This window comes from Zonotrichia leucophrys, chromosome 8 (genome assembly GCF_028769735.1).
Source record: "Zonotrichia leucophrys gambelii isolate GWCS_2022_RI chromosome 8, RI_Zleu_2.0, whole genome shotgun sequence".
In the NCBI taxonomy this organism is placed as follows: Eukaryota; Metazoa; Chordata; class Aves; order Passeriformes; family Passerellidae; genus Zonotrichia; species Zonotrichia leucophrys.
In genome coordinates this window covers 3,681,164-3,693,504 of record NC_088178.1, presented here as the reverse complement: position 1 = coordinate 3,693,504, position 12,341 = coordinate 3,681,164, and positions in this window count along the sequence as shown.

Sequence of the window (12,341 nt, the reverse complement as noted above, 5' to 3'; positions counted from 1 at the left end):
CAATCGCCTAGAGGGTTGCCAGTAAGAACTAAAGGAGTAACACCAAACAGTTGGCAAAGTAGCCTGTGGCTTCTTTGATAGTCCCTCATCACAAGTAATAAAACACCTTTGGAGTTGTTCTTTACCTACTGGTTGTAAATCCTGGTGTAAAGCTGCCTGTGTTTCCAGGAGTCCTGGGGACCTCACAAAAGCTTCTGCTCTCTCACAGTCTGACCTGCCTGCACATGGAAAAGCAGAAATATCAAAGTGGGGAAGGTGGGAATCACTGAATTTCTCACTCTCTCCTTCAGGTTGTGGTGTTGTAGAGATCTCTCTGGATGTGAAGGCCATATTTTAAAACAAAACACTAGCACATTCAACCTTCCATACTTTTGCTGCGAGTCACTGCAGCTGTGGTATGTATGAAGCTGGTACTGTCCTATCCTTTTTAATGTGTTTTAAAATGTGCCTGGAGGCTTGGGGAATTTCTCATTTCTTTTATTTGTATTTTTTTAATTCCGGCTGAAATGCTCTGCTGTTTATATTTAAGCAAAACCTCCAGCAGGAATGAATAAAATCAAAGAGCATCATAATGTTGAAAGGCAGGTCAGAGGCTGACAGATAGGTCTGCCTGAAGGGGCCTTTTCACGAGGGATGGGGCAGGCGGTGCGCTGGGAACAAGGCAGCCCCTTTCCCTTCCTATCTCTCTCCGTGCTCTTTTCCCCTGTCATCTCTCCTGCCCCACATCTATCTCCTCTGCCTGAAGCTCGTGTCAAAGCCAGGTTTCACCAACAAGTCTCAGCAGCATGCAGAGAAGTGAGTCTTGTTCAGCAGGGCCTGCCCAGCCCCTTGGCTCTGGCTGCCTCGGGCGCTCCAAGGCAGCAGCGCTGCCTCGTGCCTGGAGAAGCTGCTCCTTCTGTTTTCCACTGGAACATCTGATGAGATTTCAGTTTCCACACCACAATGCCCTTCAATTCCAGTGCAGTTTTTAGCAGCCTGCTTTCAGCCAAGAGCAGGAGTAAACTCTGAGGGCTTTTTCCCTTTGTTAAGCTCCCTGTGTCAAGTGACCTGGTGTCACATCCTTGGCTAGGGGAACCTTCTGGCCACAAACAGTGGGGTTTGCTAGGAACTCCTGCCTTTATCCAGGAAAGAATCCAACAAAGAAAGGCTCACTTTTCACTATTCCTTCTCTGTGCCATTCTCTTCCAAAAAAAATGCAAGCCAAGCTGGGCAGCAGTGCTGCAGCAGGCCAGTCTCACAACACATCTGTGATGGAAACACAACAGGAAGTTTCATTGCAAGGAAAAGCAGCTGGCAAAGGGGAAATAATGAATTTGTGTTTCATTTTGCTTTCCATGTTGTGCATTGAATACCCATGAGAATTTTGCAGAGTAGAATAAAGTTATAAGGGCTTTTTTATGGTGTAAGATGCCAGGCTTCCTTGCCTTTTTAATCTTGGAAAACTAGACCCTTAGCTGCCCAAGGGAATTTTGGAAAACTTTCCAGCCAATGTTACTCCAGGTTAGGGGTGGTACCAGCAGCAGCAGCGAGTCTGTGCTTAGATGAGACCATCAGTTTCTGGCCTGTGTGTTGACAAATAGTTTTAACTGATTGTAGGTCCTGGGAGCTGCTGGGGCCTTGTTTAAGGTCATCTGCTGGTGCTGTCCACCAAGTGATTTTTTTCAGTAGGTATTTTCTCAAGTTAGATCTGGTAAATGTGAATGATATAATAACCTAGTATATAATTCAGGGACTGGAAAAATGCCCCTTTCACTTTTTCAATCTGCAAAACAAAATAAAAAAATTAAAAAAAGAGCCTTGCTAGGACTGTGGAGGAAAGAAGTTTTGATAGTCCTGTGCCATGGGTTTGGATGGGGAGATGGGAAAATGGAACATGAGGAAAGGGAACACTCACCCACCACACACACTGTTTCTACCATCACCCTGCCTGTGGTCTCTGCTCCTGTCCCTGGCCAAGCTAAAAGCATCCATCTAAAATCCTTCCTTTAGGAGATTTTCATCCATGCCTCTTTTGGCCCAAGATCAAGGTGTTTCCCAAAAGCCCCTGTTCCAGGCATGGCTTAGTGCTGGCTTTAGGCAGGTGTACAGACAGCAGGCACTGCTGCTTTACCCCGTCATTGTGGCATGCCCACAATGTTTAGCTGCATTTTGAACACCTCTTGCTGCCAGCAGATGAACCACAGTTGGAGTTGGATCTTTGAGTCTTCTCCATGGTCTTTACCTCTGGTAATCTCAGCTGGTGTAGTGCTGCTTATAAACTGCTGAGGGTCTGGACAGAAATACTTCTCACCTGCAGAGCTGCCTCCAGCCCTGGGGAAGGACAAGGACCTGGTGGAGTATCCAGAGGCACCAGGATGATCAGGGGGATGGGGCAGCTCTGCTGTGAGCAAAGGCTGAGGGAATTGGGATTGTTCAGCCTGGAGCAGAGAAGGCTTTGGGGTGACCTCATGGTGGCCTTCAGTGCCTGAAGGGAGCCTGCAGGAAAGAAGGGGAGAGACTGTTTACAAGGGTGTGGAGTGACAGGATAAGGGGAAATGGTTTCAAACTAACAGAGTAGATTTTAACTGGATATTAGGAAGAAATTGTTCCCTGTGAGGATGGGGAGGCCCTGGCACAGGATGCCCAGAGAAGCTGTGGATGCCCCATCCCTGGAAGGGTCCAGGGCCAGGCTGGACAAAGCTTGGAGCAAGCTGGGATTGTGGAAGGTGTCCACTAGGATTGAGATGGCTTAGAATAGATCCTTAGGGTCCCTTCCAATCCAAACCATCCCATGATTCTATGTCAGAATGCCTTTTCTCTAAGTGCTCTTTGCTCTCCATATTTCTGGCCATTAGATTAGCAAGATGTGTCCATTATGCCTCTATTTTTTTCATTGATTTTGAAGTTTAAGTATTTCTATGAACAGCTGGTTTTATTGGCCAGGAGTTCTAAGCCACTGAGGAGCTTTTGTACTGATTTTAACTCTTACAAGCATTAGTTATTTCAGGTTATTTATGGTTGAGCTTCTGTGCTTGGCTTTTTTCAGATAAGGGGAAAAAAAAAGAAAGAAAAAAGCCTCCAAAACTGTGGGCCTTCTTGCTCAAGCAGTGAAACCAAGTGGGAATGTCTGGGTTATTTCTGAACTCCACTGATGTGGCCCTCCTTCATGAGAGCAGCAGGAGGATGTCACATTCAGCAGCTCAGGAGAGGATCAGTGCATGCTGCACCCAGCTCAGCACACCCCAGAGGTAACACCATGGGCTGATGCCACAGAATAAGGCAAAGAACTACCTGATGTCTGCTCTTTTTTGTATTTAAAAATGTATGCATGTGTTTGAAGAGCTGCCTTTACAGGCTCTGAGAAGAAGAGAATTTTTGAAAGGAGTTTTGGTTCCTTGGGAATTTCTTTTTTAATCTTTAACAAATTTTTCCTTCATGTTTTGCTGCAGAAGGTGAGGCTTTGGCCACAGGTTTGTTCAGAAGCTTCATACTTTGCTTTACTTGGTGTCTCCACTGTTTCAGTAGATGAAAAAAACCAAAAAAGGCCAAAACTAATATTTGACCTTTCAAATCTGGTAATGTCTTTTTTGTTGTTATTTTTCCTCCCCTCTTGCCCTTTTCATGGTGAAGAAATAGTGTAAAAAGTTCAACATTTGTTTCCAGGTGATCTGTTCTTTTTCATCCCTCTCCTTCTCTCCCAGGAGATGGAGGCCCCTGCCATCCTCTGAGATGTCAGGAGTTTCAGGAGATGATTTATGCAGCAGCATAAAATGGCATTGGACCATGTAGTGAGGGTCAGACATATGGTAGCAATGATCATATACAATATGTACATGCCCAGTAAAGCAGCTTCCCTGCCTGTCTTTGAACATGTTATGATATCCTTTCCTGGGCTGCAAAATGCTTTAAATGTTATTGTGTATTCTGATCTTATTCAGGTTTGTACCATGCGAAACAGGAGCAGGAACAAACAAATAACTGCTTTCCTTGACCAAAATAAATTGTGTACATTTTGGTGTGGAAATGAGATTACAGCCCTTATTTTCTTTTTGACTTGACTGGAGCTGTTGAGAATAGCAGCCCCTCAGGTCTCTGGTAATGTAGTCTTCAGCTCAAACAGGGATTTTAAAATATTTAAGCATCTCTCTCACGAGGCTTCTTGTTTCCTATTTGTTTTGTGTTGCTAAGCAATGCATTTAAACCCCCAAAGTTAAAATTTACAACTCTCAAATTGTCCCTCAGCCTTATTCTCCAAACCTCACATCTGTAATGGGTTTTCCATCTGCCAGTTTTCCCAGGTCGCCCCATCCATCCTCAACTCTGCAGAGGAAAAAGCTTTGTGGTTGAGAGGTGGGGGAGGAGGGGGTTCCCCTTTATTTTTTTTTAGCCTCCATCTGTAATTAATTTCTTGCAAAGCCACATCTGTCCATTTGGGGCAGGGGAAGTGGGGAAGGGGAGGTAAAGAGTGAAGTCACTTTCTCCCAGTAAAATGCAGGATTTGGCATGTGTGGCTGTAGTTCCTCAGGGCATTTTAGCCTCTCCCTTCCACCCTGAGCCCTGCCACCCCCAGCTCCAGTGCATGCCTTGCAGAGGGCACAGTGCTGGAACTTCTCCTGCCTCTGTGGGGCTTGCTTGTGCTGCTGCCCACATCTGACACCGCAGTGTTTCGACTGCTGGGGTTCCTGCAAAAGCTTTGGAAAACTTCCTTCTGTCAATATTTGAATTTTCAAAAGCCATACTAAATAGCTGCCATGATGTTTCGTTTTTAAAGACTTAAGAAGCAGCCGCAGCGGTCCCAGTCAATATTCCTTCTCTGCCATCATCCAGGGCAGCTGTTCCAAAATATTTTTATGTTCTGCAGACCACCAGGTAGCTTTGAACAGGAGCTGGGCTTGCTGTGAGGCTGGTCCCCTGCCTGGTGCCCTGCTCTCTGTGGTGGGGCAAAGCAGAAAGAAGCAGCTGTCTTAGAGTCATGGAATTGCTAAGGCTGGAAAAGGCCTCTAAGATCATCAAATCCAACTGTTCCCCCAACACCACCACAGTGCTCACCTCTCAGCTGTGTCCTCAAGTGCCACATACAGGGTTTTTGAACAGTTTTTGAACAGTTTCAGGGATGGTGATTCCACCCCCCCTCCCCTGGGCAGCCTGCTCCATGGCTTGACAGCCCTTTCCATGAGGAAATTTTTCCTAATACCCAATGGAAACCTCCCCTAGTGCAACATTTCCTCTTGTCTCATCACTTGTTAACCTGGGAGAAGAGCCTGACCCCCACATGGCTATAACTGCCTTTTAAGTGGTTGTAGAGAGTACCAGGGTATCCCCTGAGCCTCCTTTACTCCAGACTTAACAGCCCCAGCTCATCATGCTCCATCTCCTTCCCCAGCTCTGTTCCTCTCCTCTGGGCATGATGCTGTTTGTTGCCCTTCTTTGCTTATGGAGAACAGAAACACCAAAAATGTAAGAACAAGAAAATCCTGAAATCTGAGAAGAAATTCTTCCCTCTGAGGGTGGGGAGGCCATGGCACAGGGTGCCCAGAGAAGCTGTGGCTGCCCCATCACTGAAAGTGTTCAAGGCCAGGCTGGATGGGGCTTGGAGTGGAAATATATAAGTGGAAGGTATCTCTGCCCATGTCAGGGGGGTGGAATGAGAGGATCTTTAAGGTCCCTTCCAACCCAAACCATTTTGTAGTCTATGGAAAGTTGAATTTTTAGGCATTTTTGGAGATCTGGGGTTTCATGTCTTTGTTACTTTGAGCAAGTCAGACTCCAGGGGTATAAATTTAACTGCTCTGATTTAAATGTCTCCTTCCCACCCAGTGCTCTTCTCACACTTGGTCCTGGTGGCACAACTAATGGGCAGTTGGTGAATTGGAAGGGATCATTAATCTGGGTTAAATATATACTGACTTAGTTTGATGCCATATTATTTTTAATTTATGTCAGTTCTGCAATTCAGCTTATTGCCCAGCCTCACAGGCCATGGGATTGGCACATTGAAAGGCTGGCAGAGGGGTGGCAGGATAAATGGTGAGGAGTGTGGCAGGGGCAGCTTAAATTGATGTTCCTGCTGTAAAACACCCCTGTTTGTCCAAGTGCTGCCTGATATGTGAGGCAGAACCTGTTCTGTGCAGGGCTAACACAATGTGCTGCCTGTTTGCTGCCTGTTACAGGCACCTTCCTGGGCGTTGCTTTCAGGAGAAGTTCTTTGGGATGATGCCCCTAACACTGATAAGAAATGGCAAATTTTAGAATAATATGATAAAGAACTGCAATGCTGAGTAGTAAATAGTTGTAGAACCTTCCTGACTGAGGATTCATCCCTGTTGGACATCCAGCAGTGCTTCCAGTAACTCTCATAATTCCAGGTTAGAGGAGGAGCTGTTACAGGAGCCTTGTGGAAAGCTGGGCCACTGGAAGATGAGGAAAGCTGGGGCACCCACGTTGGGGGAATATTGTGTGTCACAGACACATCTGCCACAGCTGCCAGAGCACAGTGGGACCTTGTTCCAGCCCAGCCATGGTAGTAACATGTCTGGAAAATAATTTTTGGCAAGGGTCAACTTAAACAGCTTTGTTCTGCCTCAGAGTCAGCTCTCAAAGAAGCTCTCAAATGCTGAATGGGTTGTGGCAGGCTCTTGTGGTGGTCATGTCAGGAAAAGGACATGGAGCCCTGGGCTGGTGCCTCTGGAAGGCTCTGGATCAGCTGCTGGAAGATCCTTGCCCAGCAGCAACTGAGAGTCCCAGCAGCAAACTGGGAGCAGATTTATAATGCTGATCCCATTGCAGGTCCTTCTGAAATCTCCCATTGTCCCCAGACCACGTTTCCATCTCCCTGTTTTAACATGTTTTGTTTTAATTAAATGAATTTAATTTAAATAGAATGAAAAATATGGGCAAAATTCTGTGGTGGCAGCTGCTCTCTGAGGAACAGACTCATAAAAATAATGTGGTGAGAAATTAGTGTGATTCCAGCATAAAATGACCCAAATTTGAAATAACACTGACACCCTGTGGAGATGTTTGGAGGGACCTTCTCCAGGTCTTGCTGATTTTTGTTTCTGATACTTTAGGCCAGTGATTAGATTCATTCGTGCCATCTTTTAGAGAAACTTTTACTTTTTTCCAATGAAAGTTTTGTTGTTGTCAAAGTCAGATTAAAAAGTGAAAATCCTTTGTATCTTTTCTATTAGAAATATTTTTTTAGCCCTCTGGCTAAACCACAAAAGCTCATTTACCAAAAAGAGGATGATGAGGAATATTCTGACAACATCTGAAGAATGTGTCTGCAGTGAGTTGAGTTTCCTGAAGGACTTTCTTCTGCACAGCTGGAAGCACTGGAGGGAGCTCTTCATGGCAAGGTGAAGTCAGGGTGGTAATCATTTCCTTTCCAGTCTGGACTCTTGTTTAAAAATGCAAGAGCTGCAAAGTTTAATGGCAAATGTGCACTGTGAATATGCAGAGCAGCAGCTTTGTGTTTGTTCTTGCTGCAGGTCACTCAGAGGATGCTCTGGCTCTTTGGAACATGTTCTGGATGCCTTCCTGTGCTTGTGTTCTGGACTGACCCCAGGCAGAGAGCACCCTGGTTAAAAAGGGATCAGTTTCCCTTCTCACTCCAGATTGGGCACAGGATCTCCTTCCTGCGCAGGATTAAAGGTCAGAAAGAGGAGGGGGTGTTTGAGGAGGCTCCTGGTGATGTGAGAGCAGCCAGCACTGCAGGGAAAGGCAAGGCAGCCTGGGAGCTGTCCCATTCCTCACCTGCTGCCTGGAGCACCTGAGTGCTGCAAGTGCACTCTTCACTTGAGAGTTGCCTGGTCTTATTGGTTTCCTCCAAGGGTGATAGGATGTTTAATTCCCAGATATTTACATTGTCTGCAGAAGGGGAAACTCAGACAAACTGGGCTGAGCAGAGCCAGAATGGGCAGTAGAAATGAGTTGTCACATAAACTCAGTTTGCTAGAGCTGGAGCTGTTGATCTTTGTGGGTAAGCAAGGTTGGATATCATCAGTCTTACATGTCAGGAACCATTTTCCCACTGGTGCTGGTTGATCAGCCTCAGTTCTAGACCCTCGCTCCACCTTAGAGGAAGTTTGAGCTCCAGTGTATCAGTGACTATAAAGATACCATCTCCCATCTCAGAATCACAGCAGTTTCAGACTGTGGTATGGTTTTCCTTCACCTCCAGCCATGTCACCCCTCCCTGAGCTCTGTGCTCTCATCCTGCTGGGAGCAGTGAGCAGAGCTGCAGCCCTGGGAGCAGTATCCCCTGGAGATCCCATCCCAGTGAACAAGGAAGGGATTTCTGCACAGAGCCAGTGTGTCCATTCAGAAAAACCTTTGAGATTAAAAGTATTTACAGACACTGAAAAAATTCTTACAGAAAGATCCAGCTTCCAAGACAGGAGGTGTTCATGGAAATAGAATTAGACTTGCCATGTGAATAGCTTAGCTCCAAAAAGGCTGGGCTTGCTCTCTCATTGTCCTTACCCCACTGAAAATTCTCCTGGTTGTGCTCCACAGCAATATCCACAGCTGTGCAGGAGGTCACACAGGCTGCCCCCCTCACAAACCACCTTTGGTCCTGAGGATTGCTGTTCACAGAGGAGCATTTCCTTCCAGTTGTCTGTGGAATTTGCTGCCACTGAACAACACCACAACCTTCTGAACAAAAGGGAAATTCACCCTGCATTCTGCAGCAGTTGCCTACAGCCCTGAAGGGAAACCATCAAGGGGGTTATCTGCAAGGAAGTGTCAGCTGGGTAGCCATGGAGGACACTCAGCATCAATTACTCCTTTAGTAAAGTTGGGTAAATTTGAGTGATGTCTTGAATCACCAGGAGAGGAATTAGAAGTCTTTTTCATGAAAGCAGTTCTCATTCTGTAGCTGTTGTATTAGCAGCCAAGTTGGGGTCAAGGCTAAATGACTTAGAAGTTCTCCAGGTCAGTTCTCAAGGCTGTGTTCAGGATCCTTGCTGTGACCCCTCTCTTTCACAAGGCTCACATGAAGAAGGAAGGACTTTCATACCAGGAATCTGATGAAGGCCACACATTAAAAATAAATCCCCATGTTCTGGTGACAGCCTGAGGAAGTGACAGGAAGAACCATCAGAGTCTCTGCACAGCTTACTTGGTTTGCTCTGAAGTCAGCTAGTTGTGATTTAAATATCTTGAGTTATTCTGGGCTAATACCCACATACAGAGAAGATGCACAACAGCCTGGCTGGCATGTTGTCACAGCACAGTGACTTGTTTCAATCCCCCAGCTCAACAGAGCTTGATTTGTTGTTAGAAGCTTGAGAATTGCTTTAATCCAATATCTCCAACACTTCCCTAGAGATAAAGAAAGGTAAAATCTTGGTGCTATGGGTACTGCCCCTTTTCCTTGGCAGCATCTGTCTCTGGAGTTTGTTTTCCAAGCAAGGCAGTCTCTCTTCTCCCTTTCCTTTTCCCAGGCTGTGCTGAACCCTAATATTTTAGAGAAGGCTCAGAACAACTGCCCACTGCTTTTATTCATAGAATCCCAGAATGGTTTCAGTTGGAAAAGGACTTAAAGGATCCTCTAGTTCCAAATCCTTGCTATGGGCAGGGATTCTACTTTCCAGAAGTTGATTTTGGGCACTGATGCTTCATGAAATTGCCAAACTAGTCTTGCACTTTAACTTAAAATTACTCTGAATTTTTAAAAGAGATTTTAAAATTTGTTTATTATTTTTATCCAATTTCAGTCCATTTGAAATGGCCACTCCATTTCCTGTGTCAGGTTTCCAGTACATGCAGCTCTGATGAGATGTTAATGATCCCCAAATTCTCTGTCTTCTCCTGGCACAGTCTCTGGTGAAAGGATGCAGAGGGGAGTTAGTTGTCCTCCAGGGGACCCCAACAAACATCTGGGCTTTGTTTAACTGCTCTTGGTTTCCTTCTCCCAAGGGACCAGGACTCTTCCCCCTCTCTATGAGGAGACCTGCTCTGTAGTGAGCTGGTGGCTGCTCCTCCAGTGAATGAAGCTGGGAGTATCAGCTCCCATGCAGAACAGGCACAGGGCCATCAAAGGTACACAGAGGTGCTGATGAGGAGGCAGGCAGAATAAAATCAGCTTTGTGCAATGTAAATGTGCATTGCTGTTCCCTTAAAGCCTTTGTGCTCAGGTGGAGAGGTGACGTCTGGTGGTGCTGTCAATTAAACTGAGAATAAACACCGTTTAATTTGTGGTGACATTTAAAAGCAATTAAGGAGGTTTAAATGTTAAATGTGTGTTTTGTCTTTCCAGTTAAACACAGTTTTGGAGGGAAAAAATCTCCCAAATATTTAATTACACACTTACAACTGTATAAATAAGCCTGACAGTTTTTAAAAGGTTTTTAATGCCTCACATAACTGCTTAAACTTCATGTACAGGGTGTGGTGCTCTGTTAAAATCCTGACACATGTAGTTTCTTATTGTAACTCCTGTATCCAGCATTGTCTGGGAGCAACTGGGGTGTGCATTTCCTAATCTGCTCCAGGCAAAATCACCCAGGTGGCTCAAAGCACCTATACAAACTAACCCTGTTGATTTTTCCCTGAAACAGATTAAGGAGTCATGAGGCAGAAATGCTGAGCAGCAGACATTTGGTGCTAGTGACTTCATATGCTCACTGGTGAAGTGATGGACCTCCAGCAGCTGGATCTGCAGAGACAAGTCTCTTGCTGTCCTTCTTTCTGGTCAGGCCCAGGAGAGAGGAGGCAGCCTGAGCTGGCCTGTCTGCTCCTGAGGTGCAGGCAGAGCTGCTGTCACTGATTGTGAGGGATGAGGTCACCTGGACTGAGTCAGCACAGCCACACTTGGGGTTTTGTGCTTGGGGCACTCCTGAGGGTTTACACATTGTCCAAACCTGGTTCCATCCATCTAACCCCAGTAGTAAGGATCTGGCCTTATGTGCTGAGTGACCCCTTTGCCACTCTGTAGTCCCAGTGAAAGCTTTCGTGTGGCACCTTTCCACTGAGCAATGACCTTGTGGCCCTTCCTTCCCCCCACAGGTGACACTGCAGGGAAGGCCGGGGAAGGTGGGCACTGAGTTGTGCTCTGAGCTGAGTGAATTTCTCACACTGGTGTGAGAAGCCTTGGTGCACATTAAGTGCTCCTCAGCTCACCTGCCCTGTCCTTCCCTGCTGTCTGTCTCATGTCTCTTGTGTTCTTTCCCATTTCACAGGATCCAAGGACTCCTCCTCCTGGGTGAGTCAAAGCAGTGACTCCAATTTGTCTTTCCACTGCCTGGCAGGGAGGGAGAGAGTTGGGGATGGCACCTTTGCTTGATACCTGACCTCAGAGGCACTCTGCCTCAAATTATTTCTGTGCCTTCAGCTTATTCACACGTGGCTTTATTTTGTACAAGTATCTTCTGCAAAGCCATGCTTAACATGCTTTGCTAGGTCTAAGTGCCGTCCTTGACTCAGGAATTTCTTTTGTATTGTGTAAATCTGATTTCAGCCTGCTGCCAGGATCACACAGCCCTTTGAACAGAAAGATCTGTGCAGTATCTGGTGAGAGTGTATGTTGATCTAAAGCTTTCTCCTTTTGAGCATGGAGAGGTTTTCCTGGAGCAGATAGAATTACTTCACAGCCTCTATGGCTTCCTTCCCACACCAGCCCTAGCTTTTGAGATGGCCCTTTCCTTATTCCATCTCTTTCTCTTGATCTTCCTGGGCTCTGCTCTTGGCAAGGGATAACAAAGCTCTTCTGCCTGTCACCTTTGGAAGATGATGGCCCTTCATGACCACCCTGTGTCCTGCTGGTCCCCTGGCCATCCCACATCCCCAGCCCCTTGCCTGGTCTGTAACCTGATGCACTTGGCCACTTCTTAGCCCTTGTTGTTTCTGTAGGTGTAGACAATTGCTCAGCACTTAAATATTAATGTGCTAATTAATAATGAAAGCTGAGATTGTAGTTAGGTTTAAAACTTTAATTGGGTGAGGAGCTGGCAGAGGAGCAGTCCATAACAATGAAACTGTGTTATTAATATCGATATCTATACCTATACCTATATCTATTATATATATATAGAGATCTATCTATCTAGATCTATCTATCTAGATCTACATCTATATGTTTAAATATCTTTCCTTCCAGCAATAGCATTGCACAAGAGAAGTATCCTGAGTGTGGATGGCTGCAAAGATGTTTGCTTGAGGCACTTGGAACCTTGCAGCAGGAAGTCATAAAGCACTAGGTATGATTTTATTATTTTTTTCAAAGGGGTTTTTAAAAGTCCCATTAAAAGTTTTCGTTCCCAGTCCTAAAAATGGAGCAGGGAAAGGGAAAATTCCTGGAAAGAAATACATTTATTTTCCACTTCAGGCCAGTCTGCAAGTGCAGTGTTTGTTGCAGT